General features: G+C 36.3%; 1 long non-coding RNA gene and 1 pseudogene across 1 annotated transcript; both read left to right on the top strand.

Moving 5' to 3' along the window:
- Positions 1-927: 927 nt before the first annotated feature.
- Positions 928-11,941, top strand: LOC122105654. The gene is made up of 3 exons (XR_006147060.1): positions 928-938; positions 8,328-8,330; positions 11,815-11,941. It is a non-coding gene; the product is annotated as an uncharacterized LOC122105654 (long non-coding RNA).
- LOC122105653 lies at positions 10,791-11,426 on the top strand (annotated as a pseudogene).
- Positions 11,942-12,711: the final 770 nt, after the last annotated feature.

Raw genomic sequence — 12,711 nt, forward strand, 5'->3', positions numbered from 1 at the left:
TTTGGGGAGGTTAGGCGACAGCGTGGGGAAGGGTTGGGAGGTTCATGAGTTGAAGGAAGGCCCTTAGTTGGTCTAACAGTTTTCAGACTCCAGATAAATGGTTTTATAAAGTATGGTTAAAAGGTTAAAAGAAAAACAACACATGTTGAACTGTCAGTAAAATGTGGTCTTAAAAGTCCCCAGGCCAGCTTTTTTGAAATCTTTGGGGTTGATCTCCCATGTGGCAGAGTCCTTGCCTGCAAGGAGGCAGAGGCACTTGACTATTGCCTGGGAAGAGGCCTGCGCCAAGGGGAGAGAAAAACAGGCCAAGTTCTGGACATCTGCATTCCACCCTTCTCCACTCCCTGAAGACTGACGGCCAGGGATTTGTGAAGTGGGCATTGATCCACTGCTGAGAGGAATTGTGGGATGAGCTGTTCAATTTGAGCAAGCTGCAGGGAAACCATCTGGGGCACTACTTTGCATGTAATTTTGAATAAATGGAATCATGTCCTAGAGGCAAGATTGTCTTGTTTCTCTGTCATAAGTAATCCTGAGACAAACAGTCCCCCAGATAGAATTGACTCACTTGAAATGTAAAAACAAGTCCAATTACAAACAAGCTCAATCACCTCTCCCTGGTCCTTCTCTGTCTCTAAACATGCTTTGTTTTCCTTCAGCTTGTAAAACAAATCAAAAGAGACACTGGTTTGTCTTTCTTCCATTCAAGGGGTCCTTCTGAGGTGAACCAATGTTAGCTCTCGGTGTTGCTTCTCAAGTGTTACTAGAGAAAAAGCCAAAATGGTGTTGTCTAGGCAAAGGTAACCAAACTAGTGTCATTAAAAATGAGGAAATGTACTCATTACTTGACTTATGTAATTGTAAACCCTTTGTATACATCCCCTTTACAAGAACAATAAAATTGTTTTTCTAAAAGAAACAATGTACCTGTCTCCAAGGTGGCTGTCTTCCCAAATAAGTTAAAGAGCCTTCTAATTAGAGAACTATTCAAAAATGTGTGTGAGAATAGTGTGAAATAAGAACTGTTCTTTAAAATATATATTCTTTTTGTTAAACTGTCAATTGTTCAAAGGAGTTTGATCATGGAATGTAACCCTGGATGTACCCTACTTTAATCAGGTTGATCACGTGTATATGCCTACAGTTTTATATGTGTTTTAATGTATGCTTATAATTTAGATCTAACCTCTATCTAATGGAGAAAGCACATATCCTTTGTCTTTCTGCACCTGTCTTATTTTACTCAACAAAATTTTCTTCCAGGTTCATCCACTGTTTCTGCAATGACAGACAGTTTATCAATGTGAATGCCAGTTTGATACCAAGAATTCCTCTAAAAAAGTAGATAAGACAGAGGTCTACTTCTTATGGGCCAAAATATTAAGGGAACAGAAGTCTTGATTGAAACAACTTAGGGCTTACATTTGCCATAAAAGCTGAAACATGTCTTGGGTGAGAGGAATGGAGATTTACAGCAGTATGGGATGAATGGAAAGAGAAAGAGTGGTTAATCCAGTTATAATCCTTAATGTGCCTAAATTGAAGGGAAGAGTCAAATAGGCAGAGAGGAGGGATAAGGAAAACACAGGTTACATTGAGCAAATTGCACTGTTCTCATACATTGACATGTTGAATTGAAGCCCTTGGGTACAGCAATTTAAAGATAATTAAAACAATAAAATAAAATTTCATTTCTCTTGGTTGAAAACAAGTTAACAGTAACAATGTTAGGAGATCCAAAAACATACTCATACTTTGATTGTAGTTCTTCACTCTGTAAGAAAATGTTATCCACAAATGAAAACACTTTCAAAGAAGGAGATATTACAAAATAAATTTAAATAGTGATCTATATACCAGGCTTGGGTGGCTCAGGAGACTAAGAGCTTAGGATCATGTTTCAAAGCCAGCCCAGGAAGGAAAGTCCATGAGGCTCCTATATCCAATAAAAAAAGAAAGAAAGAAAAAGAAAAAAGGCAGACATGGAGCTGTGGTTCAAGTGGTAGAGCACTAACCCTGAACAAAAGAAGCTCAGGAATAGAGTCCAGGCCCCAAATCAAAACCCCAGAACTGTTGCACACACACGTGTGTGCACACACACACAAACACACACAAACACACACAGAGATTTATCTGTAGATGGTGGCATTGTGAAGGCTATTCAAAGTATGGCAGATTTTGTCCAACTCTTGCTACTCAAGACACCTATCATTGAGGCTCTGGGTTCCTATCATTATTGTCACCATTCTCTATCAGCTAAAACATTTTGTATCATGTGTCACCCTCCCCCACACACTTCTAACAGTCTCAAGTATTTACTTTTTGAATGGAGAAGTGGATTTCAAAAAGTATACATTGCTTCTAAGCCCTGTGACTGAAGTTCTAAGCCTCATTTCCTTGTACAGATCTTTGCTTCTTTGCTGTTCTAATACAAAAACTACTTTTCAAGTCAGCCATTGAAAGGATGGGATATTGGTGTTATATTCACTGTGAGCCAACAATCATAGTCATTAGTATTTCATGTAAAGACATTCCCTACTTTCTAATCTTCAGATACACTATATTTGGGAAATAAAACCTTTACTATTAAAGCAACTACTAATGAAATATCAACTGTGGAAATATTTTATTCTTATCAAATATTAGTCTTTGCATCAAATACTGTGATTTAGCCCTTTAAGTATTTTGTGAAGTCATGTATGTAATAGTATTTAGAAATATGATCTTCATTATCAGAGAAACTGAATAATATCTAAAATATTTACTCTTATTACACAAGTAATAAAAGATTGTTAGTTACATCTAGTATATAATGATATAATAATGTATTCTATAACAACATTTTATACCAATTTTAATAAAATGCTACTTTACTAATTATTAAAGTCAATCAACTGATTCAAATTATGCCGATTTTCCAATTTGATAAGAATGTGAGATTTGTACTTGTACCTTGTTCTAAAGCATAAAGACCTGTTACTTGGGAGCTCTTAAAATTAAAAATGTGATTATGTGCTTGAACCATTATCACTTCTCTTAATGAATGAATCTGAGTATCATACACTATGGTAGACAGACAAATCTATGAGGATTTGATACTTTTCTCCCCTCCTTTTTCTGTATTTAATGGCTAGTGTTAAGTACATTTCTGCAATTGGAATAGGCATATAATTATCTGATTTTTCTGAAAGTACTGATTACAACTCGAATTGTCCCAAATGTGTGACTTTCCAACATTACTTACCCTGTTCCAGTTATAGAATTAAAAGGAGAAAACTAGCAAATATGAGTTCATTTCTTTAGTCCACTACTATATATTTATTAATCTTTAGTTCATGTAGCTGCTGCCAAACCAAAGTAAGGATATTTCTATTTCTGGCTAGGATGTAAAAAGTTACAAAGAACACTGTTCTGACTCAAACAATGAGATAATGACAAGTAAAGTACAGAATCATAACTTTTCTTGAGTATACCAGAATGCTCAGGTTGCAAGCCAATGAAGTTATGTGAAATAAAAAAGAAATATGCCATAAAAATAGATAAGAGAGAAAGGCATAGCTCTTCTGAGCCAGAGAAATAAGGGAAGAAAAGGTGGCTTGTAGCTAACCCCAAACAAACTTCTTTATGTCAGGTGTTAATTTATTAAGCTTTTAAAGGGCAAGAATGACCTACCTTCACTGTAAGACTATAAGAATTATCAATTCACACATGTAGCTGTGAAAGAATGCAAATAGAAACATTGCATTCTGTACCAACCAAGTGAGAATGCTACTTTTAGGAAAGGGAATTAGGAAAATCACTATGAAAATCAGTATAACGATTCCTCATAAATCTAAAGAAAAAAGTACCATAAGACCCATTGTTGCACTCCAGTGCACATATCAGAAGAAATGGAAACCAACATACAAGTCAGCACAACCATTCAGAGTAGTGGTATTGATAGTAGTCAATCTACGGATTCTACCTATGTGTCCATTAATCACGAATGCACAAAGAAAATGTGGTTTGGAAGTGCAAAATGCAGTGCTATTCATCTATTATAAAGGAAAGGAATTATTTCACTTGAAAAAATACCTATAACTGGGGATCGTGATATTTAACAAAATAAGTAAAACTCAGAAATAAAGATGTCATGTGTTTTTTCTCATGTGCAGAATCTAGATCTAAAAAAAAGTAAAATAAATGTAAAAAGGGAATTCTTTATGGGGAACCAATAGGGACAGAAGGGTAAAAGGCCAGAGAGTGATATGGATGAACATAGCATGTACATTGGAAGGCTATATAAACCCATTACAATAGAAAGTACAAAGGTAAGAAAATAAAGTAAGAAAAAAGTAACAGAGGGGAGGGTAAAAAAGAAATAAAAATAAGAAAAAAGTAACAGAGAGGGTAATTATGATCAAAGTACATTAATGTATGTATGGGAATATCATGATGTAGCCCATTGGTATAATTAATACACACTAATGAAGAATTGAGGATCTAGAAAATCACCTTCAAGGGCTTTTGATAACCATCCTTCAGTTACTCACAAAGGTATATGAGAACAATGCAGGAGATGAGAAAGGCCTTCTGAAAATTTGTACAAGATGAGCTGCAACTACTTCAGGGGAGGGGGATGGAAGAGATACAACACATTCTATGGGCTTCTTCAAGACTCTTTTCTCCTAGGAAACAAAATCTGACAGCTACTGAAGGAAGGGCAGAAATCCATCTCCTTAAAAGTGTGAGGCAAATCTCATTGTCACTCTGGAAAGTGACAAAAAAATAAAATCCACCCTTCAGTGATGAAGAGAACACCACTCTGGGCTGCTGGTCCTCTGTCTGTACTCATGATTCCCTGGGTGGGATCAGAGAATACCTGGTAACAACCAAGGCAAGATGAAAGGGATACTGTAGTGAGCATGAGAGAAGGAGCAGGAATGGTGAGGAAACACTCCATTCGTGCTCGCCTTCTGCTGGATTTGCAGGATCTGTCTAAGCTAAGTCTGAATTTGGACAACACTGCATACTGCCAGCCACTATTCTCAATCTGGACACATGGGAACAGGCTACCACTAGGGGTGGATAATAGAATAAATTTGGACTCCCTCTGCAGTACAGGTATACAGGGAGTAAAAAAGGAGAGAGTATATATAAACACTAAGAATTAAAAATTCAACCTCCCCAATCCACACCCATCTAGACTAGGAGATCTGTAGAACACAGAAGACTCAGTTAGAGAAAAAAATCCCAAACCTGGTTCAATGCAAAATGTTCAAGTAAACCAAAAGAAAGTAGAAAAAATCAGGGGTGGGGGGGAGGAGAGGAAAGTGAAATGCAAAGCAAGGGGAAGAAAAAGAAAAGTAACCAAATGATAGGCAAATTCTAAATGTCAAGAATTATATTAAAGTTCAAACAAACCAGTTAAAATGAACATTGCCAGACTTGATCTTGAAAACAATCTAAATACTTTAGACTTATCAAAAGAGCAAGCTTCTAAAACCAACCCCAAGGAGCCTGAGGCAGAAGGATCATAACTTTTAGGCCAATCTGGAGCACAAGGCAAAAACTTCTTTCAAAACAACAGCAATGACAACAACGTCACTGAATACACTGATAAAAACAAGATTAAAGCAAACACATCAAGAAAGCTATGTCATGCAAACTCTAAGGAGAAGAAAGCTAAAAATGATTAATAGAATATTAGACAAATAGACTGAGGAACAAAGAAATTTAGTAGGAGCAGAGGTATTATGTAATAGTAAGAGACCCAATACACCAAGAAGAGATGGAAATCTTATTTGTATATGTATATATAAAAAATGTAGGAAGCCAAACTAATACAAAGAAAGAAGTCACTCTCACACACACATACACACACACACACACACACACACAAATGTACTCATACATGTACACACACAATTCCACTATTACAACTGATGATTTTAGTACCTTTTTCCCAGTAATCAAAGAACTAGGAAGAGAATCTGAAAGAGGTAGGCTTACTGGAGAATAATTTATAGTACATCATTTAGAATTATGGGAAGGTAGCCAATGACTGACTGGTACTTTTATGCCACCTCCTTGTTAAATTAATGAGAACATTTGTCAAATTTTGTTGAAATAGACAATAAAATCTATCTTATGCACACACATATACACACATGTCACAAACTATAACCCTACAACACAACTAATACTATTAAATATTTCCACCTCTTTCTCGCTGACATACACACACGCATGCACGCACACACACACACACACACACACATTCACACATGCATGCACACTTATTCCCAAACAGGGTACTAACAAGTAAGGTATTTCACAGAATAGTTTGAATATTTGCTCTTGGTTCTTAGCATCCTGGTTTAAATATTTACTCTCTTCTATCAGTATTGATCACTTTATATTTATAGATAGGGAGCAATGTAAGAAGGAAGTTTAATGAAGTTTATGTGTAAGCTTGGGAAAAATCTGAACCTTGAATAGCTGACTTTTTCAGGCAGCCCTGGAGTTGTCAGTAAATTCTAATCCTAATAAAGGAAGCAGTAGGAAGCAGTAAGGACAGGGTCATAGAAAGGTCTGTTATGTGCCAGGCTGACCAATAATTTAGTGAGTGTCTCAACAGTTTTTGAACTAATTTGGTCCACATTTCTTCAGAGGAGAGGCTGAGAGCTGATGAAGCATGAAGAGAAGCTGCCCTTTGGCTACTCTTAGACTCCCTACTGTGTTCCACTTGGGAATTGTTGTATCTACTATCCGGAAAAGAATTCTGCACTTACCTTTCTCAGAAGGTCCTTTACCTGGGTTCTTGTTTTACTTGGTCAGGCCTCTTTCGACCACCTGAAATACTAGTTCTCTTGTAAATAGCTCTGTTATACAGTTTCCTTAACCTTATTAAAGTTCAGATGTGCAGTGGATGAACAGGTGAAAATGAGCAGTCCTGCTCACAGCCCACCTTTTTCTTTTTTCATGTGGGATGACTGTCGTGTCCCTTAGTCTAGGAAGACCATGTGTCTCCTCTCTTGAGAGACTTCCCTGTAATTTTTCACACCTCTTCCTGTCATCAAGGTGGAAGCCAGTGGTTAGAGGTGAGTCTTCAAGGAAGAAATAAGGTTGCAAAAACAACCTTGCTTTTTTTTCCTAGATGATCTTGCAAGAATAGAGCTGGGAAATTTCATTAGTCAAACAGTGGAATGATGTGTGCATACCTTTTCTGTATAAGGTAACAGGACCCAAGACACAAAAACGCTGTTCTCCTTTACTTATCAAGATACCCTCACACAGTTCCATCATGGTGGCCCTCAAGAACAAAAACAATAGACTTTTTTTAAACTTGTCTATGGACACTTGACTCATAAACTTGACTTTACAATAATGTAGTAGAATTTTCCCTGTATTATTCCATTTTTAGGAATCTTACTTGCTATTTTGAATGAATATCTCTGATTAAAACAGAGAGCATCAGCCATCCTCCTATATTTTTGATAATGTAGGATTAAAAAATACATGAGGGCATTTTGCATTAATCATACTCAGTCAATTGAATTTTAGTGCCTGGTGGAAATTTTAGAGCTGCTTTATAAAAATGGTTTCAATTCGGTGCCAATTTGCTGAACATATGAGAGGTAGGAAAATGCTGAGACTAATATTTATGAAAAAGTGACTGTATTAGGAAAATAGGTATAAATGATGATAGGAAATACAAATAGAAGGAACCTATGAACTCTCTTGTAACCACAACTATGTGCCAGAACAAAACATTTCTCTTCATCATTTGTGAATTATTAAGAATGCGATTTTCTAAAAATTAGCCTTTCTGTCCTTTGTCAAGTTGTAAATTTGACTCATTTATGTATTTTCTTGTTAAATTGTATGGTGTTTGACTCTCTAAAAGATCAATTGTGCTGACAGCAGGGCTAGAGATGCAATGATTGAGATGAAAAAATTCTCTATTGTGCATAACAGGAAAAACAACTATTAGAACTGAATGAGAAATCCATCTGTCTATAAGTCTTATAGACTACAGGCCTATTCTAAATTTTAGAAGTTATTTCAATGCAATATAATACAGGAAAACAAATTAAGCTCCAGAGTTGTTTACATAGATGGGTAAGAACAGAATAGTAACCAGAACTCCAGTGAGCTGCTTGCTTAACCAACAGTTCCAGGATGGCAGTGAGCTACGAATAAGTACCTTCATATACTTTAGAACAAGAGATGCAAGTTAACTATTGTGGAAAATGACCGACTAAAGAGAATTGTTGTGATATTAAAACATGGTAGGAACATTGAAATATATTATCCCTGAATAATTTTGCATGGTGTATAAAAAGTGGGTGTGCTAACTTTCCACACAATTTCTTCCCTGCCACTGTCTAATTTTGGAAGCTGACTCTGAGACTATGCAGTCAGGGTTTCTGTTTAGGAAAACAGTCACTATAAAGGGGGAAAAAAGAGGCTTGAATTCTCACTAATATAATTCATAGGAAAGAACCAAAGAAACACAAAACAAAACCAGAAATAATGGGAATAAAAGGTATTCTTATATAGTTATAGTAAAACTCAATACTTCATTCACCATTGTGAAACTGTGGGTCTAGCTTACGGAAACTTGCTTTTTGAATGAATGACACTAGCAATAGTGTTGCCCTAAAAAATTAATAGTTTCTCATACTGATTTTCAGGAGTCATGACAGATGAAGGATGGAAGGAAGACCTTTCACAAGATAGATACGTTTCGATCCTCACCAAAAATGTCTGAAAATATGCCACCTAACTTTTGTAGCTATTTTTTTTAAAGACAAGTGTATGCTTAATTCAGCGAACCAAATGAAGAACTATAACCAAAATTCCCTTCTGAAAAACTGCCCAGTGATTGACAGGGCCATTTGGCTCTTTGGGAAGAGTGGTAACACTGGAAGAATTAACTGGAAGATGAAGGAAAGATGACATAAAAAGCAAGGGAATGGATATGTAATTTAAATGAAGTAAAACTGCTCTTTTTTTCCCCCCTCCCCCTCCCCTAAGAACTTAGGGCCCAATTTTCTTCCTGCAGCCCTGCTTTTCACTCTGGGCTCCACCCCCTTCCCCATGTCAGGACTGCCCATCCTCCGCCTCCAGTGAACACAAAAGTGTTCTATTTTTCTTCTAATTAAAACGGAGACATTACTGATGAAAGGTGGGGAAGCTGAGTACTCTTTTTCATTTTGTTCCAAATTAGTTGGAGTTTACCCCAGATCAAAAGGAATCCAGACCTGAGAAAACAAACAGAGAACAAACAAGTAATTTGTGGGACCTGATACTGTTTTCCTGGAAGTGAGATTACTATGGCCCTTTTGGAGGTTGACTCAGCAATTATGACCCCAACAAGGTCAAAGGATCTGCTAGGCAGGGAATGCCTCCGGGGTCCTTCTTTCCTAAAGCAGAATTTGAAAACAAGGTTTCCTAACACAAAGTGTAGGTTGCATAGTTCTGGAGATCCAGATACAAGTAGAGTTACAGGAAATACGCATGTCAGCACACAGGACCCCATCCCCACACCCAATCACACTGTGCTGTGTGCAACTGATGACTATGCTTTTGCTGTGTGAATATCATCAATATAATTCTGTTGCTAAAAGTTTAGCTATTTCTTACACTTTTCCGGTATACTGCTTCTTGGTTGAGTATGTAAATCCATGGTAGAGAAGATGGAATGTAGATACTCTCTCTTACACACACACACACACACACACACACACACACACACACACACACACACACACACACACAGCATCTCTTGTGGTTATTTTAAAGTGCACAGTATGTCTACTTTTTTGCTATATATGAAATATCTGAAGAGTGTTTTAGACTACTCTTTTATGACTTTTTTTTGCTTTCAAAGCAGTTTATTAAAAAAATCTATCTAAATTCTTACAATGGTCAGCTCCTTTTCCTTTAAATTTGTTTCTTTTTATAATTTTTTTATCATGATCTTTAAGTTGTTATACAGAGGAGTTGCCATTTAACAAAGCAATTTAGGAATACAATATGGTCTAGATCAATGTCCTACAATTGTCAGCTACTTTTCCTTTAACTTTAGATGCTAGACACAGAGTAGAAGTAACCTAGAAGATTAGAGAAACATAAAACACTCAAGACATTTTGGACTGGGATTATTGTAAAAATTTGGTCTTAAACGAGGATGACCAGGAAGAAAACTATTCATTGTAATATAAATACATTTATCTCTGATCCTAAGTGAAGTAATTAATATGTCTGTACCTTTCTGTATCTCCTCTCGTGTGTGTATGTGTGTGTGTGTGTGTGTGTGTGTGTGTGTGTGTGTGTATGTGTACTACAGTTTTTCATCCATTCATCCATTGACTGGTACTGATAGAATTTACATATCTAGCTTCTATGAATGATATTATAACAAATGAAATTTGGCTGATACCATTTGCTTGGGAGATATTTTCCACAGAGAGATTATTGGGCCACAACATAGTTCAATTTTAGTTTCTTCGGGGCTTCGTGTTATTTTTCATAATGTCTGCACCAATCTACATGTCTATGAACAGTGTATGGGATTCACTTTTCTCCATACCTTCACAAACATTTATTATCTCTTTTTGACAATGGACATCCTAAGGGTTGTGTTACAAATCTTAGTGGTTTCAATGTGGCTTTCTCTGTTTAGTTATGATGGACACATTTTTTAAAAGTCATGGCGAGGAACTACGGTAGCTCCACGCGTGTCAGCTTCTACAAGTTGTTCTCACACCGGCTGTGCGTACCGACATGGCCACAAATAAAAACTTCCAAGCTTTCCTATGTAAGATTTTGAGAATTGAAGTAGTGCTTTCTGAGAGCATCAAGAAGAGAAATGTCTGTCATACTTCATACAGATGTAGGTGATATTAAAATAGAAATCTTCTGTCTGAGGACATCCAGGACTTGTGAGAACTTCTTGGCTCTTTGTGCCAGTAATTACTACAATGGCTGTATATTTCATAGACACATCAAGGGTTTCATGGTTCAAACAGGAGATCTAACAGGTACTGGAAGAAGAGGTAACAGTATCTGGGGCAAGAAGTTAGAGAAAGAATACAGTAAATATCTTAAGCACAATGTTAGAAGGGTTGTATCTATGGCGAATAATGGCCCAAACACCAATGGGTCTGTTTTTCATCACTTATGGCAAGCAGCCACATTTGGACATGAAATATACAGTATTTGGAAAAGTGATAGATGGTCTGGAGACTCTGGATGAGTTGGAGAAGTTACCAGTATATGAGAAGACATACTGACTTCTTAATGATGTACACATTAAGGATATAACTATTCATGCCAACCCATTTTCTCAGTAGCTGTAATAAACAGGGTAATGCCTAGCAAACTGTTCCTGGGAACACATCCATTGTGGTTTACCCAGTTTGAAGCATGTCAGAGACATGTCATCTATAAGCTGTTGTGTACCAAAGGGCGCCCAACAACTTCTTTCCTCATTTTTTTTTTTTTTTTGTGCTGGTCCTGGGCTTGACGTCTTGGTCTGGGTGCTGCCCCTTGAGCTTTTGTGTTCAAGGCTAGAGCTCTACAACTTGAGCCATAACTCCACTTCTGGCTTTTTTGGTGGTTAACTGGATAAGAGACTTTCCTGCCCGGACTGGGGCACTTTCAAAGAGTTTGTACTTAAGGCCCTGACCTTCCTAGGCTACTTCTATACCACTTGAGCCATGCCTCTAGCTCTGCTTTTTGTTATTTTTGGAGGAGCAATCTCTTGGACTTTTCTACTTGGATTGGCTTTGAGCTTTGATCCCATAGATCTCAGCTTCCTGATAGGATTACAGATGTGAGTCACCAGGACCCAGCCTAATTAATGTTTTGATTCTTTTATCTCTAATCTGAGATAGCTTGTGGCTATCCTCTTGTTACCATTTATATCTTGCACTAAACTGAAGTCCTTATTGGACCAACGACCTCACATTTGGTTTCATTATGCTAGTCATTTTGACTTGTAAAATTATAACTACTTTTTGGCAAAAAAAAGTCTGGTGGTTATTTTAATATCTTCTTTAGAGAAGAGTATGTTTTTGCCTTTGTAAAAATCTTTACTTGTGTTTCTGATTTGGAGTTTATCATATAATTTGGATATTGGCTTTCTACTAAAATCTACAAAAGAAAATTATTAAATATGTAGCATCAAACTACCAATCTTCTGCACAGTAAGAGGAAAAATATCAACAAAATGAAAAGATAATGTAACGATTAGGAAAATATTTGCAAAACAGATATATTTGAACATTTTAGTAGTTAATGAGAGAAACTAGTTTAAATTTATTATGAATGTTTCTGATATATCAAATTTTGGGAAAAAGAATAATAATCGATTTATAATCAGACATGCACATAATAGAAAAATATTCTCTGGCAAGATGGCTGATAATGCTAGACTATAGTTGCTTAAGTTCTATACTCTCATTTTATTAAAAAAGGTTTCTGTATTTCCATTTTAATCTCTATGTATCTATCTATGTATCTATGTATCTATCTATCTATCTGAGTAGGAAAATGTGCAAAATGAGATTCATTCATAGTTAATAATATTTACTTCTGTATAAAAAGAGTGATTAATAGATTATCTTGTTTTTGATTGATAACATTTGAGATTCTTTAAAATCAGCATTCATAATATATACAATAGTAATAGGGTATTAGCTGCTCAAAAGTAATTGTAAT

Source organism: Dipodomys spectabilis, unplaced genomic scaffold, assembly GCF_019054845.1.
Source record: "Dipodomys spectabilis isolate Male_0828 unplaced genomic scaffold, ASM1905484v1 ptg000032l, whole genome shotgun sequence".
NCBI classification, from domain to species: Eukaryota; Metazoa; Chordata; class Mammalia; order Rodentia; family Heteromyidae; genus Dipodomys; species Dipodomys spectabilis.